The 19,700-nt window shown below is 45.8% G+C and overlaps 1 long non-coding RNA gene across 1 annotated transcript in view; it reads right to left on the bottom strand.

Moving 5' to 3' along the window:
• The window catches only part of LOC140206201 (uncharacterized), a 36,557-nt gene extending 17,236 nt beyond the window's left edge, over positions 1 to 19,321 (bottom strand). Inside the window, exon 1 of the long non-coding RNA XR_011888094.1 lies at positions 17,586 to 19,321. This is a non-coding gene — a long non-coding RNA (uncharacterized lncRNA). The remainder of the gene's footprint in view (positions 1 to 17,585) is intronic.
• Between the last annotated feature and the right edge of the window lie 379 nt (positions 19,322 to 19,700).

The following is a 19,700-nucleotide window of genomic DNA, read 5'->3' as shown; positions in this document are numbered from 1 at the left end:
CCAACAACCCCATATTCCTAGTGTGATGAGAACCCAGCCACCCAGAACTAAAAACACTCTTCTTGTGATGTTCCCAACAGTCTTGCAACACACTTTTAACTGGGTGATCATTCCTCTGCCCCCCTCAAGTTAACCCAGTATGTTGACAACAACTTCATCCTCTGCAACTGTAAGGGTAATTGTCCCATTTCAACTAGTAAAGCTGAAACAGGAGATGACCTTACAGCACCACAACACAGTCTCAAAGTCTGAGCTTGTATCACATACAAACATTTTAAATTTGAAGATGAAGCTGATCCAGAAACCACACAGCCTTAATCAAGTAAGAATCTAATTAAACAAATATAGAAAGTTAATAGAGATTTTCGTGTAGCACCCCAAGAATTACCCACATAGACACCCAAGGATATTCAATGCCCTTTTACATTTGTCAATTATCTTACTGATATGGTACTCCCATTGTCAGCTTTTTATCCAGCCACTTGCCAAGAAATCTTACCACTGACACTTCTCCAAGAGTTTGACTATTTAATTTCAAATTGAGCGCAGGCTTATAGATCCTCTTTGTAAAACATATAGCTTGTGTTTTAGCTACCGAAAGCTTAAAACCCCATTTATTTGCCCACTGTTTGACCTTATTAATTGCTAATTGCATGCTGTATACAGTTAAATTGATATTTTTCCCTCTGATCCATAAAGCTCCATCACCTGCAGAAAGTGATTTACCCACCCCAGTACCTATCTTGGAGAAAATACCATTCATATATTATCAAACAATAAAGGGCTGCAAACATTGCCCTGTAGAGTCCCATTCTCTGTCTCATAGAAGCCCAAATATACCTTGCCTACAGAGATTGTCCAAATAAGAAACTCACAGATTATGTAGCCTTCCTCTCACTCCTAATTTCCATAATTTAGTCAAAAGACCCTCCTTCCATAATATATCATATGCTTTTTCTGTATCAAAAAATACTATTACAACTTCTTTATTTACCTGCACTTTCCTAATATCATCTTCCAAACATAAAACTGAATCCAATATCATTCTACCCTTCTGAAATCCACTCTGATAAAACACTGTTTCACCTCTCTTTTTCCAAAATAGAATTCAACTGCTCTATTACCGTACGTTCCATAAGTTCACACAAATGGGACGTTAATGATATTAATGGGCCTTTTCCAGGTTTTACAATGGGTACTACTCTGCTGCCATTTTCCATAAGGAGGAAAGATGGCCCAAATTCCAAATATGTTTCAGGAATTTTAATATTATCTTAAGAGAGCTGTCAGCCATGTGTTTAAACATGCAATGACATATATCATCCTTTCCTGGAGCCGTCTGACCTGTACTATTAATAGCTTTCATAAATTCACACAAAGAAAACTCTGCATCACTAATAATATCATTGCTACACCTGGCTCCCAACACATCAGGGTGTTCACTTAGAACCCTTCAGCGTCTTCACTTAAATGAATTGCAGCAAATGACGAGGTCAGTAACTTAACCTTCTCTGTTTCAGTAACAATAGTGTTACCTTCTTTAATCAACATTGGAACGTTATTAGCCCTGTGAATCACACCCCACCCCATTTTTTAAAATCATTTCCCAAACATCTCCAAGTTTAATACCCCTTCCAATACAATCACCATATGACCTCCAGTAAACCTTTTTTTGCAAACTTCGCTACTTTCCTCACCATGGCCTGTACTCTTTTAACTTAATAAGTTCACTCGGAAGTCATACCTACTAACTCTCCTGAATGTCTTATTTCTCTCCCTATTGCCCCTGCACACTCCTCAGTCCAGCATGGTACAGCCTTTATCCTACTAATTCTCTTTTTAATAGGAATCACTTCCACCGCAGTTTGATGAATAACGTGACACAACCTTTCATTGCAGAAATCCGCATCATCCTCAACATTCAGCCCAGATGTTCATCACATAGAACCTTAACCTCTCCCAATTTGCTCTACCAAAATTCCACGTCCTGAAAGTGGCCTCCTGTCCCCAACCTAAATGCAAACCCAAGCTTATAAGTATAGGAAAATAATCACTTCCCAGTGTTTCAGCTCCCATGACATCCCACTCCCTCACTCCAGCCAGAATGTTCGAAACTAAAGTTAAATCTATATAGCAGTTTCAGAACTATTATGAACGTTAAACCTCGTAACCCCCTCCATCATAAGACACATAAGGTGTGAAATATTTAAAAATTCTTCTACAATCAAACCATTATCATCATTCTGTGAACAACCCCACAATGAACTCTGTGCATTAAAATCCCCACGCAACACTTAGTGAGCTAGAGCTAAATATACTTTCCAGCAAATCAATCGAAAGCTTTCCACAGAGGTTATATAAAAGAAATTACCACTTTAATACCCCTATCTGTTGAATCAACTACTTCTACTGCCAGTGCCTCCTATATGTCATTTACATCCATAACCCTATGCCCTATCCCTTTCCTTACAAAATTTACAACACCACCCCCTCTACCAACTAATCTATCACGCCTAATTACAATATAATCCTGCAAAGAAAAACTTAAGTGTGGTAAAAACCACATTTCCTGAATACGTATAATATCAGATGGATTTGATAAATCAGAAACAAACTTCTTAAAGTCTTGGCCATTGGAAATCAGGCTTCTCGCATTCCACTGCAATATTCTTATGCACATTCTGTACCTTCACAAGGAGACTGAAATACAGATACCCCACCCTTCGGAGTTTCATTTGCAGCTTCCCACGTTACACCAGATATACCCAGCTGCTTTTCAGTAACCTTCACAGTAATTTTAATTTTAATTTACATCTAGATGCCTGAGCAGTACAATTCACTGCATCAGTTATGGATATCACAAACTTCATTTTATCAAGTAGTAACTGTATCTTTAGTAAGAGAAGTATGATGCCGACATATAGCCTCTGACACCACAGTCTGTTCTCTGACTGGTAATACCTTATCAGTGTTTGGTTTAACTTTTTGCACAGCCTCTGCATAAGACACACCCAACTGTACTTTAACCTTTGAACTTCAGCTGCCTTTTAAGCCCTCTATAAGCTGCACTATGTTCTCCTCCACAATTACAACATTTAAACTTGATGCCTACACGATCTTCATAGTTATGTTCCCCACCACACTGACTACATCTTAGTTTCCCCCGACATACTGCCACAACGTGCCCAAACCTCTGACATTTGTAACATTTAAGTGGGGGTGGAATATAAGCTCGAACGTTATAACTAACACACCCCAAACTAACGTTATCAGGGAGCTTCACTTAATCAGAACATAACAATATAGATAAACTGTCCATCCCTTCCCCGTTTCTGACAACTTGCAATCCCTTTACCTCCTTAACCTTGCCTCCCAGTAAATGAGATCTCCACCATAACACCCGTTATAACACCCCTAATACCTCTATTATCATTAGGCAAAATAGGTACTATCTTTTTGCCAAGTAAGGTCTTTGATCATAATGACTTCTCAAACTGCTTTTTAATCCTTACACACAATTAACACCTTCCCTCCTTTTAAAGTACGAGCACAATCTATATTCCCTATAGCCCCTTTAGCTCTATAGTTAATTTAATGGGATCGATGGAGGGTGGCTATTCTGGGACAAATTTAAACAATACCTTGAAATCTTCTTTCCTTTTTTTTTCAAAATATCCATCCCTTCCTCTCCATTACTGGAAATCATTCCAATATTATGTTTCTTTTTCCGTTTTCCAGATCTGGATTCAACTTCCTTCCAGCCTCCTCTCGACAACCGGCCCACACCCGAACCCTCCATTTCCCGTTGCTTTTCCAGATCTCCCCCCCGCCCCACCTGACCCTACACTGTTTCCCAACATCCCCACACCATTCACAGCCAGCACCGCCAACCGCCTCATCTCAGCAGTTCGACCTTCCAGATACAGGTGTATTTTTACCACAATCAATTGAAACACCTTGACTGCACACAGTGATCTCCATTTAACTAATTATGTGACTTCTAAAACCAATTGGCTGCACCAGTGATGACTTGGTGGGTCATATTACAGGGGGTGAATACTTATGTAATGAATAATTTTGTGTTTTATGTTTGTAATTAATTTAGATCGCTTTGTAGAGATCTTTTTCACCCTGACACAAGAGTCTTTTTCTGACAATCAGTGTCAATAAAAAGCCAAATTAAATTCATTGTGATTCAATATTGTAAAACAATAAAACATGTAAACTTCCAAGTTGGGGTGAGTACTTCTTATAGGCACGGTATCTGTAGAAATCTGTGAGTGTTTTTGGTGATATACTGGATCTCCTCAAACTTCAAATGAAATATACCCGCTGTCTTGTCTTCTTTATGGCTGCATTGATACGGTCAGGTTAGGTCCCAAGAGATATTGACACTCAGGAACTTGTAGTTTCTCATTCTCTCCACTTCTGATCCCTCTATGGTGTGATCCCACTTGTGTCTGAAGATTTGACATGACATCTAAAACTTTGGGTGTGTAGTTGAGAGTATATTGACTGGCTGCATCATGGCCTGGTGTGGTTTTGAACAGAAAATCCTGCAGAAGGTAGTGGATATGGCCAAGTGCCTCATGGGTAAAACCCTCCCGCCCCCGCCACTGTTGAACACGTCTACATGAAACTCTGTTGCAGGAAAGCAGCATCCGTCATCAGAGGCCATGCTGTCTGCTTGCTGCTGCCATCAGGAAGAAGGTACAGGAGCCTCAGGTCCCACACCACCAGGTTCAGGAACAGTTATTACCCCACAACCATCAGGCTCCTGAACCAGTGTGGATAACTTCACTCACCACAATGAGCCTCAGGTCCCACACCACCAGGTTCAGGAACAGTTATTACCCTGCAACCATCAGGCTCCTGAACCAGTGTGGATAACTTCACTCACCACAATGAGCCTCAGGTCCCACACCACCAGGTTCAGGAACAGTTATTACCCCACAACCATCAGGCTCCTGAACCAGTGTGGATAACTTCACTCCCCACAATGAGCCTCAGGTCCCACACCACCAGGTTCAGGAACAGTTATCACCCCACAACCATCAGGCTCCTGAACCAGTGTGGATAACTTCACTCACCACAATGAGCCCCAGGTCCCATATTATAACTTTACCTTAAGCTTTGTACTTTGAGGATGAGGGAGTGGCCACTGAAAATGCATGTTCCGCGATTTTCTATCCCAGAGGATTGTGGAGGCTGATGACTGGGAAATGGATGTGTTCTGGGGATACTGGGTGCCATGGGGAAGTGGTACAGCTGTGATGGAGCCCTGGGTAGATCAGCCATGATACTGAACATTGGGGTAGGCTGAAGGGGGCTGAGTGGCCTGTTCCAGGTGTGTTATCATTTACAGTACACGTGTGTCTGATAAGTGGATGACGTTGCTGTGGACTTCGGTCCGACAGGAAACCGTGCCCATGCCTTTCCTGGTACAGTGTACACATATCTGAGTCAGCAAACCAGACTGACCTTTGTCCACACGCAGGTGACATGCCTTTGCCCAAGACAGTAAGACATTGGAGCAGAGTTGGGAAATTCAGCCCATCGAATCTGCCCCACCATTTCATCATGGCTGATTTATTATCCCTCTCAACCCCATTCTCTTGCCTTCTCCCTGTAATCTTTGACACCCTGACTAATCAAGAACCTATCAACCTCAACTTTAAATATACCCAAATGACTCAGCCTCCGCAGCCATTTGTGGCAATGAATTCAACAGATTCGCCACCCTCTGGCTAAAGAAATTTTTCCTCATCTCTGTTCTAAAAGGACGTCCCTCTATTGTGAGGCTGTGCCCTCTGATCCTAGACTCCCTCACTTTCAGAAACGTCCTCTCCATGGCCACGCTATCTAGGGAAAGATTCCCAACCTGGACTCCTTGCTGAGTGCTCTTGGTCCATGGCATCAAAAATGTTAAGGGCCCCTGATCCAGGCCTTTCAATATTCGATAGATTTCAGTGAGATCCTCCCCTCATTCTTCTGACCTTCAGCGAGCACGGACCCAGTGCAGTCAAACACCCCTCATGTCAACCCTTTTATACCTGGGATTATTTTTGTGAACCTCCTCTGGACCCACTCCAATGCCAGCACATCCTCTGATAGATAACGGGCCAAAAACTGCTCACAATACTAGTGTGGTCTGACCAGTGCCTTATAAAGCTTCAGCATTACATCCTCGCCTTTATATCCTCGTCCTCTCGAAATGAATGCTCACATTGCACTTGTCTTCCTCACCACAGACTCAATCTGCAAATTAACCTTTAATGGACTTGTATGGTGCAGTGCTGGAGAGCACAAGACTGAGACGGGGCTTGTTTAAAGAAAGCCTTTAAGGTTACAGGTTGCATGTTGGCTAGACCACAGACCACACTGGATTTGTCTTGACGGGTTAGCAAACTATCTCCACCCACCCAGGTGTAATTTTAATCAATTCAGTATTCTGACACATCACCACCACTCTTAATAGTGGTCCCCTCCTCTAGTTAATGAGTGGAAGGAGAAGTGCAAAATCCCATCTCTTGTTCTTTTCTATAATTGAAATCTATCAAATATTGAAGAGCCTAGATAGAGTGGATGTGGAGAGGATGTTTCCAATACTGGGAGAGTCTCGGACCGGAGGGCACAGCCTCAGAATAGGCCATCCATCTAAGAGAGTGTATTGTGAGCAGTTTTAGGTCTCTCGTCTTGGGGAAAAAAACGTGTTGGTGTTGGCATTGGACATGGTCCAGAGGAGGATCATGATAATGATTCTGGGAAAGAAAGGGGTAACGTATAAGGGGTGTTTGACGCCTCTGGGCCTGTACTTACTGGAATTTGAAGAATGAGAGAGGATCTCATTGAAACCTACTGAATACTGAAAGGCCTAGCTAGAGACTATGTGGAGAGGGAGAGTCTAGGCCCAGAGGGCACAGCCTCAGAAATAGAGGGATGTGCATCAAGAATACTGTAATCGTTATGTGCCGTGTCATATGACCAGCATAATCATGATATTTTGACCATGATTGTTCTTGGCAAATTTTTCTACAGAAGTGGTTTGCCATTGCCACCTTCTGGGCATTGTCTTTACAAGACGGGTGACCCCAGCCATTATAAATACTCTTCAGAGATTGTCTGCCTGGGGTCAGTGGTCACATAACCAGGACTTGTGATCTGCACCAGCTGCTCATACGACCATCCACCACCTGCTCCCATGGCTTCACTGACCCTGATCCTAGGGAGGAACACTGAGCAGGTGCTACACGGTGCTACACCTTGCCCAAGGGTGACCTGCAGGCTAGCGGAGGGAAAGAGAGCTTTTCACTTCCATTGGTAAAGGGGTATCTCCACCACACCATCCCCATAGCAGATAAGTTCTTGATTGGTCAGGGCGTCAAAGGTTACAGGAAGAAGGCAGGAGAATGAGGTTGAGAGTGATGATAAATCAGCCATGATGGAACAGCCTAAGTGGGCTGAATGGCCTCATTCTGGTCCTATGTATATAATTTTCTTCATTTCCACTACCTGTCTTTTCTCCATGATCACACCTGCAGTGCGCTTTTTCTGTATCTACGATGCAATAATCTGCATTCTGTTTTCCTGTTTTCACTGCATCAGAAACTTGCGTGTGGAGTCATCTAATGTAGTGTTTAGATCATAGAAAATTTACAGCACATTACAGGCCCTTCGGCCCACAATGTTGTGCCGACCATGTAACCTACTCAAGAAGCTGTCTGTTAGCATGGCGCTGTTACAGCTTGGGATGTTGGAGTTCCGAGTTCACTCCCAGCTCCCTCTGTAAGAAAGTTTGTATTTTCCTTCCCGTGTGCGTGTGGGTTTCTGCCTTCCTCCCACAGTCCAAAGAAGTACCAATTGGTGGATGAATTGGTCATTGAAGACTGTTCTGTGATTAGGCTAGGGTTAAACCAGGGGAGTGCCAGCTGGTGGTGTAGTGGCGTCAGCGCTGGACTTCGGGGCGAGAGGTCCGGAGTTCGAATCCGGACGGCTCCCCTGCACGCTCTCCATCCGTGCCTGCGTTGAGTGTCGAGCTAACAACTCGACCTTGTAAAAAAAAACCTGGAGAGGGATGGGCTCCGCCAGGTTTCAGATGCCCAAGACACGCTGTACGATGAGCATACCAAAAAGATCGGTGCAAAAAGCTTGTCATGACGGGGCGTGCACGCACACGTACACACACACTCCCTCGCCCTCCTGGGTGGTGCAGCTTGAGGGCCTGGAAGTGCCCATTCCAGGTTGCATCTCAATAAATAAATAAACAAGATGGAGAAGTCGTCTTGTGTAATATTCATACAGATTAAATCATCACACAGTGCATTGACCGAGAATAAAGTGCAAGATTACTGAAAGAAATGAAAATACAAGGTGGTATTGAGGTCGAGTTTATCTCATCCTACTAGGGGACCTCTGATAACAGCGGAGTAGAAACTGTCCTTGGCCCTGGTGGGACATGCTTTCGGGTTTTTGTATTTTGAGAGGGAGGGAGAAGAGAGAACGTCTGGGTGGGTGGGGTCTTTGATTATGCTGGCTGCTTCACTGAGGCGGTGGGAAGTGCGTGATGTCCTGAGCTGTGTCCACAACTCTCTATAGCTTCTTGTTATTTTATCTCATTCTTCCCCAGTGCAATATATAATGATCTGATTGGTTTGACAATGTGCCAGACAAGTTCTTCACTGCATCTCGATACAGGAGAGCACCAGGTATCAGAGCAGAATTAGGCCATTTGGCCCGTCAGGTCTCCTCAGCCATTTCATCATGGCTGATCCATTTTCCCTCTCAGCCCCAATCTCCTGCCTTCTCTCTGGATCCCTTCATGCCCTGACTAATCAAAAATCTGTTATCCTCTGTTTTAAATATACTGAATGACTTGGCCTCCACAGCCGCCTGTAACAATGAATTCCACAGATTCACCAACCGCTGGCTAAAGAAATTCCACCTCGTTCCATTCTAGATGGACACCCCTCTATTCTGAGGCCGTAGATTCCCCCACCATGGGAAACATCCTCTCCACATCCGCTCTATCAAGCCCTTTCAACATTCATTAGATTTCAATAGATCTCCACTCATTCTTCTGAATCCCACTGAGTGCAGGCCCAGAGCCATCAAACGCTCCTCATATGAAAAGCCTTCCAATCCTGGAATCATTTTCGTGAACCTCCTTTGAACCCTCTCCAATGTCAGCACATCTTTTCTGAAAAAGGCCCAAAACTGCTCACAACACTTAAACTGAGGCCTCACCACTGCTTTATAAATTTGCAACATTACATCTTTGTTTTTATATACTAGTTCTCAGGAAATGAATGCTAACATTACTTACTCATCCTATAAATTAACCTTTAGGGAATTCCATGAATGTCCCTTTGTAACTCAGATTTTTGAATTTTCTCCCTGTTTAGAAAATAGTCAACTCTTTTATTTATTCTATCAAAGTGTATGACCATACACTTCCCGACACGGTATTGCATTTGCCATTTTTTTGCCTATTCTGTCTGAATCCTTTTGTAGCCTCTCTGCTTCCTCAACACTACCTCTCCCTCCACCTGTCTTGGTATCATACATCTGACAGTGATGCACCAATTCCAGTTCCAAAAGCTCCTGAATGTACACTGCTCATCAACTTGCTGTTTCCAAGCCGAACCAGCCCAGACAGCAGAGGTTGCTGCGAACTGATCTTTCCATTCTCTGCCTCTATCCACATCTTCTCATGAGAGGTTGCAGCATATAAAATCTTATCCTTGCTGGTTGGTTCTAAATCCTGGAAGGATGGCTTTACAGGTAGGAGCTGCAGGAGCCTCAGGTCCCACACCACCAGGTTCAGGAACAGTTATTACCCCACAACCATCAGGCTCCTGAACCAGTGTGGATAACTACACTCACCACAATGAGCCTCAGGTCCCACACCACCAGGTTCAGGAACAGTTATTACCCCACAACCATCAGGCTCCTGAACCAGTGTGGATAACTACACTCACCACAATGAGCCTCAGGACCCACACCACCAGGTTCAGGAACAGTTATTACCCCACAACCATCAGGCTCCTGAACCAGTGTGGATAACTTCACTCACCACAATGAGCCTCAGGTCCCACACCACCAGGTTCAGGAACAGTTATTACCCCACAACCATCAGGCTCCTGAACCAGTGTGGATAACTTCACTCACCACAATGAGCCTCAGGTCCCACACCACCAGGTTCAGGAACAGTTATTACCCCACAACCATCAGGCTCCTGAACCAGTGTGGATAACTACACTCACCACAATGAGCCTCAGGACCCACACCACCAGGTTCAGGAACAGTTATTACCCCACAACCATCAGGCTCCTGAACCAGTGTGGATAACTTCACTCACCACAATGAGCCTCAGGTCCCACACCACCAGGTTCAGGAACAGTTATTACCCCACAACCATCAGGCTCCTGAACCAGTGTGGATAACTTCACTCACCACAATGAGCCTCAGGTCCCACACCACCAGGTTCAGGAACAGTTATTACCCCTCAACCATCAGGCTCCTGAACCAGTGTGGATAACTTCACTCACCACAATGAGCCTCAGGTCCCACACCACCAGGTTCAGGAACAGTTATTACCCCACAACCATCAGGCTCCTGAACCAGTGTGGATAACTTCACTCACCACAATGAGCCTCAGGTCCCACACCACCAGGTTCAGGAACAGTTATTACCCCACAAGCATCAGGCTCCTGAACCAGTGTGGATAACTTCACTCACCACAATGAGCCTCAGGTCCCACACCACCAGGTTCAGGAACAGTTATTACCCCACAACCATCAGGCTCCTGAACCAGTGTGGATAACTACACTCACCACAATGAGCCTCAGGACCCACACCACCAGGTTCAGGAACAGTTATTACCCCACAACCATCAGGCTCCTGAACCAGTGTGGATAACTTCACTCACCACAATGAGCCTCAGGTCCCACACCACCAGGTTCAGGAACAGTTATTACCCCACAACCATCAGGCTCCTGAACCAGTGTGGATAACTTCACTCACCACAATGAGCCTCAGGTCCCACACCACCAGGTTCAGGAACAGTTATTACCCCACAACCATCAGGCTCCTGAACCAGTGTGGATAACTACACTCACCACAATGAGCCTCAGGACCCACACCACCAGGTTCAGGAACAGTTATTACCCCACAACCATCAGGCTCCTGAACCAGTGTGGATAACTTCACTCACCACAATGAGCCTCAGGTCCCACACCACCAGGTTCAGGAACAGTTATTACCCCACAACCATCAGGCTCCTGAACCAGTGTGGATAACTTCACTCACCACAATGAGCCTCAGGTCCCACACCACCAGGTTCAGGAACAGTTATTACCCCTCAACCATCAGGCTCCTGAACCAGTGTGGATAACTTCACTCACCACAATGAGCCTCAGGTCCCACACCACCAGGTTCAGGAACAGTTATTACCCCACAACCATCAGGCTCCTGAACCAGTGTGGATAACTTCACTCACCACAATGAGCCTCAGGTCCCACACCACCAGGTTCAGGAACAGTTATTACCCCACAAGCATCAGGCTCCTGAACCAGTGTGGATAACTTCACTCACCACAATGAGCCTCAGGTCCCACACCACCAGGTTCAGGAACAGTTATCACCCCTCAACCATCAGGCTCCTGAACCAGTGTGGATAACTTCACTCACCACAATGAGCCTCAGGTCCCACACCACCAGGTTCAGGAACAGTTATTACCCCACAACCATCAGGCTCTTGAACCAGTGTGGATAACTTCACTCACCACAATGAGCCTCAGGTCCCACACCACCAGGTTCAGGAACAGTTATTACCCCACAACCATCAGCCTCCTGAACCAGTGTGGATAACTTCACTCACCACAATGAGCCTCAGGTACCACACCACCAGGTTCAGGAACGGTTATTACCCCACAACCATCAGGCTCCTGAACCAGTGTGGATAACTTCACTCACCACAATGAGCCTCAGGTCCCACACCACCAGGTTCAGGAACGGTTATTACCCGACAACAATCAGGCTCCTGAACCAGTGTGGATAACTTCACTCACCACAATGAGCCTCAGGTCCCACACCACCAGGTTCAGGAACAGTTATTACCCCACAAGCATCAGGCTCCTGAACCAGTGTGGATAACTTCACTCACCACAATGAGCCTCAGGTCCCACACCACCAGGTTCAGGAACAGTTATCACCCCTCAACCATCAGGCTCCTGAACCAGTGTGGATAACTTCACTCACCACAATGAGCCTCAGGTCCCACACCACCAGGTTCAGGAACAGTTATTACCCCACAACCATCAGGCTCTTGAACCAGTGTGGATAACTTCACTCACCACAATGAGCCTCAGGTCCCACACCACCAGGTTCAGGAACAGTTATTACCCCACAACCATCAGCCTCCTGAACCAGTGTGGATAACTTCACTCACCACAATGAGCCTCAGGTACCACACCACCAGGTTCAGGAACAGTTATTACCCCACAAGCATCAGGCTCCTGAACCAGTGTGGATAACTTCACTCACCACAATGAGCCTCAGGTCCCACACCACCAGGTTCAGGAACAGTTATCACCCCTCAACCATCAGGCTCCTGAACCAGTGTGGATAACTTCACTCACCACAATGAGCCTCAGGTCCCACACCACCAGGTTCAGGAACAGTTATCACCCCACAACCATCAGGCTCTTGAACCAGTGTGGATAACTTCACTCACCACAATGAGCCTCAGGTCCCACACCACCAGGTTCAGGAACAGTTATTACCCCACAACCATCAGCCTCCTGAACCAGTGTGGATAACTTCACTCACCACAATGAGCCTCAGGTCCCACACCACCAGGTTCAGGAACAGTTATTACCCCACAACCATCAGGCTCCTGAACCAGTGTGGATAACTTCACTCACCACAATGAGCCTCAGGTCCCACACCACCAGGTTCAGGAACAGTTATTACCCCACAACCATCAGGCTCCTGAACCAGTGTGGATAACCTCACTCACCACAATGAGCCTCAGGTCCCACACCACCAGGTTCAGGAACAGTTATTACCCCACAACCATCAGACTCCTGAACCAGTGTGGATAACTTCACTCACCACAATGAGCCTCAGGTCCCACACCTCCAGGTTCAGTAACAGTTATTACCCCACAACCATCAGGCTCCTGAACCAGTGTGGATAACTTCACTCACCACAATGAGCCTCAGGTCCCACACCACCAGGTTCAGGAACAGTTATTACCCCACAACCATCAGGCTCCTGAACCAGTGTGGATAACTTCACTCACCACAATGAGCCTCAGGTCCCACACCACCAGGTTCAGTAACAGTTATTACCCCACAACCATCAGGCTCCTGAACCAGTGTGGATAACTTCACTCACCACAATGAGCCTCAGGTCCCACACCGCCAGGTTCAGGAACAGTTATTACCCCACAACCATCAGGCTCCTGAACCAGTGTGGATAACTTCACTCACCTCAACTCTGAACTGATTCCACAATCTACAGACTCAATTTCAAGGACTCGACAACTCATTGTCTCTGAATTGGTTATTATTTTGTACTTGCATAGTTGATCTTCTTTTGAACATGGGTTGTTTCTCAATCTTTGTTTATATATCGTTTGTTTATTATGTGCCGTGTCATATGATGTGGGTGATCATGGTCTTTCCATGACCGTTATTCTTGGCAAATTTTCCTACAGAACTGGTTCGCCATTGCCTTCTTCTGGGCAGTGTCTTTACAAGACGGGTGACCTCAGCCATTATCAATACTCTTCACAGATTGTCTGCCTGGTGTCAGTGGTCACATAACCAGGACTTGTCATATGTACCAGCCGCTCATACGACCATCCACCACCTGCTCCCATGGCTTCATGTGACCATGATCCCGGGGGTGGGCTAAGCAGGTGCTACACCTTGCCCAAGGGTGACCTGCAGTCTAGCAGAGGGAAGGAGCACCTTACACCTCCTTTGGTAGATACTTATCTCTACGCCAACACCCATTGTTTACGTATAGTTTTCCATAAATTGTATTGTATTTCTTTATGTTCCTGTAAATGGCCGCAGGAAAATGAATCTCAGGGTAGTATGTGGTGACATGTACATAATTTGATAATAAATTTATTTTTGACTTTGACCTTGCATGCAGGGAATTGAGCTCCTAACGGTTAGAAGTTAGGCTGTAGTAATCATGCCCGCAGATGGCACAGTGGGTGATGGAGCTGCTTGACCCAGGTTCAGTCCTGACATCTGCTGCTGGCGGTGTAGAGCGAGCGTCCTTCTGGGCAGCGTGGCAGTGTACCGGTTAGTGTAATGCTTTACAGAGCCAGAAATCACCAGTTACCTCACTATTTCTAACTCTCGTTTTGTACTACATATTTCAGAATCACTGGCATATATCATGAAACTTGATGACTTTGTGGCAGCAGAACAATGCAATCAATACATGATAATTAAATAGTTAAGTTAAATGAGCAGTGCAGAAATAGAAACTGTAAAAAGCAGTGAGGTGGTGGTGTTCATGCACCATCGAGAGCATCGTAACAAACTTCATCTCCATCTGGTGTGGGGCAGCCGAGCGTTGGGCTGAAAGTCCCTCACAACGGACTGTGAGAACGGCCCAGAGGATCACAGGGGTCTCCCTACCATTCGTCAGGGACATTTATCAGGAGCGCTGCATACGCAGGGCCCTCAGTGTTATCAAGGATCCCACCCACCCATCCAGCAACCTCTTTGACTTTCTCCCATCAGGCAGGAGACTCTGACGCATAAAGACAAGGAGAGTCAGGATGGGAAACAGCTTCTTCCCCAAGACCATTAGGCTTCTGAACTCCCTGCTGCATCATATGGGAAGTGTCACTGGATAATTTGTACTGCACCCTACAATATTTAATTTATGCACTTTGGTTACTTATGCATAATTCATTTGCAGATTTTATCCTTACTTTCCTAAGTTATTGTGCGTTATCTTTGTGTTATGAGTACTACGGTGGTTTACCCCTGGTTTGGAGAAACATTGTCTCATTTGAGTTCAGGTTCAAGTTTATTGTCATCTGACTGTAAATATATGCAGCCAAACAAAAGAGTGCTCCTCTGGATCACAGTGACCACAAAACCTTTATCACACACAACACAAAAAAGACTGTCATACATAAGATAAAATATAATTCAGAAATGCGTGTAGCACAGAGCACAGGTAAACAGGATAAGAAATTTCACTGTTGCTTGGAGCCGGTGTGGCCAGTGTGACCATGCATGTCACCATGTTGTGACATAGTATCTTGGTGGATATTCTAAATATCCAGCAGAATCCGAATCAGGTTTATTATCACAAGCATATGTTGTGAATTTGATGTTAGGTGGCAGCAATACCTTGCAGTACATAATAAAATCTAAATTACAGTAATTAGTATATTTTTTTTTTCAAAAAAAATTAGTGAGGTAGTGTTCATTCAGAAATCGGATGGCAGAGGTGAAGAAGCTGTCCCTGAGTCATTCTGAGTGAATGATCTGAGTGACATCGGTTCGCTGAACACCTACGCTCTGTCCGCCAGAGAAAGCAGGATCTCCCAGTGGTCACACATTTTAATTCCACATCCCATTCCCATTCTGATATGTCTATCCACGGCCTCCTCTACTGTAAAGATGAAGCCACACTCAGGTTGGAGGAACAACTTATATTCCGTCTGGGTAGCCTCCAACCTGATGGCATGAACATTGACTTCTCTAACTTCTGGTAATGCCCCACCTCCCCCCACCCATCTCCTTCACCCACCTGATCTCCTTTCCTGCCCATCGCCTCCCTCTGGTGCTCCTCCCCTCTTTCCTTTCTTCCATGGTTTTCTGTCCTCTCCTGTCAGACTCCCCCTTCTCCAGCCCTGCATCTCTTTCACCAATCTACTTCCCAGCACTCTATTTCAGCCCTCTCCTTCTGGTTTTACCTATCGCCTGGTGGTTCTCTCTCCCACCCCCACCTTTTCACTCTACTCCTCATCTTTTTTCCTCCAGTCCTGACGAAGGGTCTCCGCCGAAACGTCGACTGTACCCCTCTCCATCGATGCTGCCTGGTCTGCTGAGTTCCTCCAGCAGTTTGTGTGTTATTATATATATATATATATATATATATATATATATATATATATACGTACATATTAATATTGTCATTTGGTTTTTCTATATTTACCACGTTTTGCCTTGTACTGCTGCCACAAAGTTAACAAGTCACGACTTACTAAACCTGATTCTGACATACTGTCACTTTGATGGTAGCCTGATGGATGTCGGTGACAGTAAACCTGGGTCTGATGCTGTTATTGTTACCCGTTGTTCTGTGATCTGCTGTCAGCTGACTTGTGTACGGAGAGTCCGTGCCAAAAGCAGCGATGTATTGATAAATTGGGGTGCTGGGGTGGGAACTGCGTGTAAAGTTGGGGGGGGGGGGTCAGTCGTCACAAGGGATCGTGTCAGCAGGTGAAGATGTGGGGGAGATTTTCATGTTTGTGTGTGTGGGAAGGGAATAGCAGGGTTAAACTAGTGATTCATAGGACAAGCTCCTCTTAAAAACCAAATGCACAAAGATGTGTAAAAGGGCCTTGGTGTTTAGTCTATTAATATCTCTGAATAGTAACTCGCAAGATAATGAATGGGGCTCTTTGGTTGGGAAACTCTGGGCACACATCTTTTGGCTGCAGACATAGGTTGTGAGTCAGATAGATAATGAGGCTCCTTCCTCAGCAGTTGCTCAGCAGAGCACTAATCCTGACAAGCCCTGAGATTCTCTGAAGTGTTTTGAACCTCTTGAGGAGCCCTGATCCCTTCTCTGAAAGGGAGCGGGCCACTTCACGCCTGCGAAATGGATAGCATAATGCTAACACAGAGTCAGCTGCCCGAGTTCAGTTCTAGGTAGCATTCTCCCTGTGACCGCGTAGCTTTGCACCCATATTCCAAAGACAGTTTGTTTTTTTGTGCTGGGGGGGGCAGAGTCAGTTGGTGTTTTGAACAACACCGTGACTTTCTTTGTGTCGTGGCTATCTGGTAAAGATGAATCTTAGAGTTGTATACTGCATAAGTACTTTAATAAATGAACCTTTGAGTGTTTGAAGACATCCGGGATAGTGTCCAACCTGATGGCTTGAATATTGATTTCTTCTTCTGGTAAAAAAAAATTCGCTCCCCTCCCCTCTTCTTTTCCCCACTCTGGCCTCTTACCTCTTCTGACCTCTCTATCACTTGCCAATTGGTTCCCCCTCTCCTATGTCCATTCACCTCTCCTATCAGATTCCTTCCTCTCCAGCCCTTGACCTTTCCCACCTGCCTGGCTTCACCCGTCACCTTCCAGCTGTCCTCTCTCTCCTCCCCCCACCCCTTTCCGGTCCTGATTAAAGGTCTTGGCCCAAAATGTCAACTGCTTATTCATTTCCATAGGTGCTGCCTGGCCTGCCGAGTTCCTCTGACACTTTGTGTGTGTGTGTGTTTGTGTTGATTATGGGTTAATCAGTTAACTAGTCAGAAGGGTGTAATTGGGTGACGCAGGCTCGTCAGGCCAGGAGGGCTGATTACCATAACGTACCTCTAAATAACTGGGGTGTAACCAGTTCCCGGCTGGTCTCCTGGACGGAGCTTGTTCACTGGGAAGGCTTGAAAGAGATCTGCATGCTCATACGAGCCAAGGTTGAGGCTTTGTTTCTGCTGAGTTTGCTCGCTGGAGAGAGGTGACACACACAAAACTCATCAGGCCAGGCAGCATCTATGGAGAGGAATAACCAATCAACGTTTCGGCCTGAGATCCTTCAAAGGTCAAAGTAAATTTATATACATACATGTCAGCATATACAACCTTGAGTTTCATTTTCTTGTGGGCAATCACAGTAAATACAAAGAAATCTGACTATCAATGAACCTCAGGGTTGTACATGGTGAAGATATGTACTTTGATAATAAAACTTATAAAAACCAGACACAAGACAGCAAATGATCAATCTACAAAAGACAACTCTGTAAATACAAAAAGAAAAAGCCCAAAGTAATAATAAATAAGCAAGCAATAAATATCAAGGACAAAGAATAATAACCACAACAGAATCAATGAAAGACCGCCCAACTAGGACGTTCAACCAGTGTGCAGATGACAACAAACTGTGTGAATGCAAAAAGAAAGTCATAATAATAGTTACAAATAAGAAGCAAAAATATTGAGAACATGAGATGAAGAGTCCTTGAAAGTGGGTCCATTGGTTGTGGGAATAGTTCAGTATTAGATTGAGTGAAGTTATCCCTGCTCATTCAGGATCCTGATGGTTGAGAGGCAATAACTGTTCCTGAACCTGGTGATGCAAGTCCTGAGGCTTCTGTACCTTCCTCCTGATGGAGCAGCAAGAAGAGAGCATGTCCGGGGTGGTGGGGGTCCCTGATGATGGACTTTGCTTTCCTGCGACAACACTTCTTCTCTTTCTTCACTCAGAAACACCCAGGAGGACAAGAGGGTCAAGGCCAAGCCTTTGAAGTGACTCTCCGTTCCCACAAAACAATGCAGCTAAGGCTGTCACCAGTGATGGGGTCACCTGGACTGTAGTCCCATGACAGATGCCTCCGTTCTTCACCTGGACTGTAGTTCCCATGACAGATGCCTCTGTTCTTCACCTGGACTGCAATCCCCATGACAGATGCCTCTGTTCTTCACCTGGACTGTAGTCCTATGACAGACGCCTCTGTTCTTCACCTGGACTGTAGTTCCCATGACAGGTGCCTCTGTTCTTCACCTGGACTGTAGCCCCATGACAGATGCCTCTGTTCTTCACCTGGACTGTAGTCCCATGACAGGTGCCTCCGTCCTTCACCTGGACTGTAGTCCCATGACAGACGCCTCTGTTCTTCACCTGGACTGCAATCCCCATGACAGATGCCTCTGTTCTTCACCTGGACTGTAGTCCCATGACAGATGCCTCTGTTCTTCACCTGGACTGTAGTCCCATGACAGCCACCTCTGTTCTTCACCTGGACTGTAGTTCCCATGACAGGTGCCTCCGTTCTTCACCTGGACTGTAGCCCCATGACAGATGCCTCTGTTCCTCACCTGGACTGTAGTCCCTTGACAGATGCCTCTGTTCTTCACCTGGACTGTAGTTCCCATGACAGGTGCCTCTGTTCTTCACCTGGACTGTAGTCCCATGACAGACGCCTCTGTTCTTCACCTGGACTGCAATCCCCATGACAGATGCCTCTGTTCTTCACCTGGACTGTGATCCCCATGACAGATGCCTCTGTTCTTCACCTGGACTGTAGTCCCATGACAGATGCCTCTGTTCTTCACCTGGACTGTAGTCCCTTGACAGATGCCTCTGTTCTTCACCTGGACTGCAGTTCCCATGACAGGTGCCTCCGTTCTTCACCTGGACTGTAGTCCCATGACAGACGCCTCTGTTCTTCACCTGGACTGTAGTCCCATGACAGACGCCTCTGTTCTTCACCTGGACTGTAGCCCCATGACAGATGCCTCTGTTCTTCACCTGGACTGTAGTCCCATGACAGACGCCTCTGTTCTTCACCTGGACTGCAATCCCCATGACAGATGCCTCTGTTCTTCACCTGGACTGTAGTCCCATGACAGACGCCTCTGTTCTTCACCTAGACTGTAGTCCCATGACAGCCACCTCTGTTCTTCACCTGGACTGTAGTTCCCATGACA

This window comes from Mobula birostris, chromosome 12 (assembly GCF_030028105.1).
Source record: "Mobula birostris isolate sMobBir1 chromosome 12, sMobBir1.hap1, whole genome shotgun sequence".
Classification (NCBI taxonomy): domain Eukaryota; kingdom Metazoa; phylum Chordata; class Chondrichthyes; order Myliobatiformes; family Myliobatidae; genus Mobula; species Mobula birostris.
This window is presented reverse-complemented; position numbering and strand designations above follow the sequence as displayed.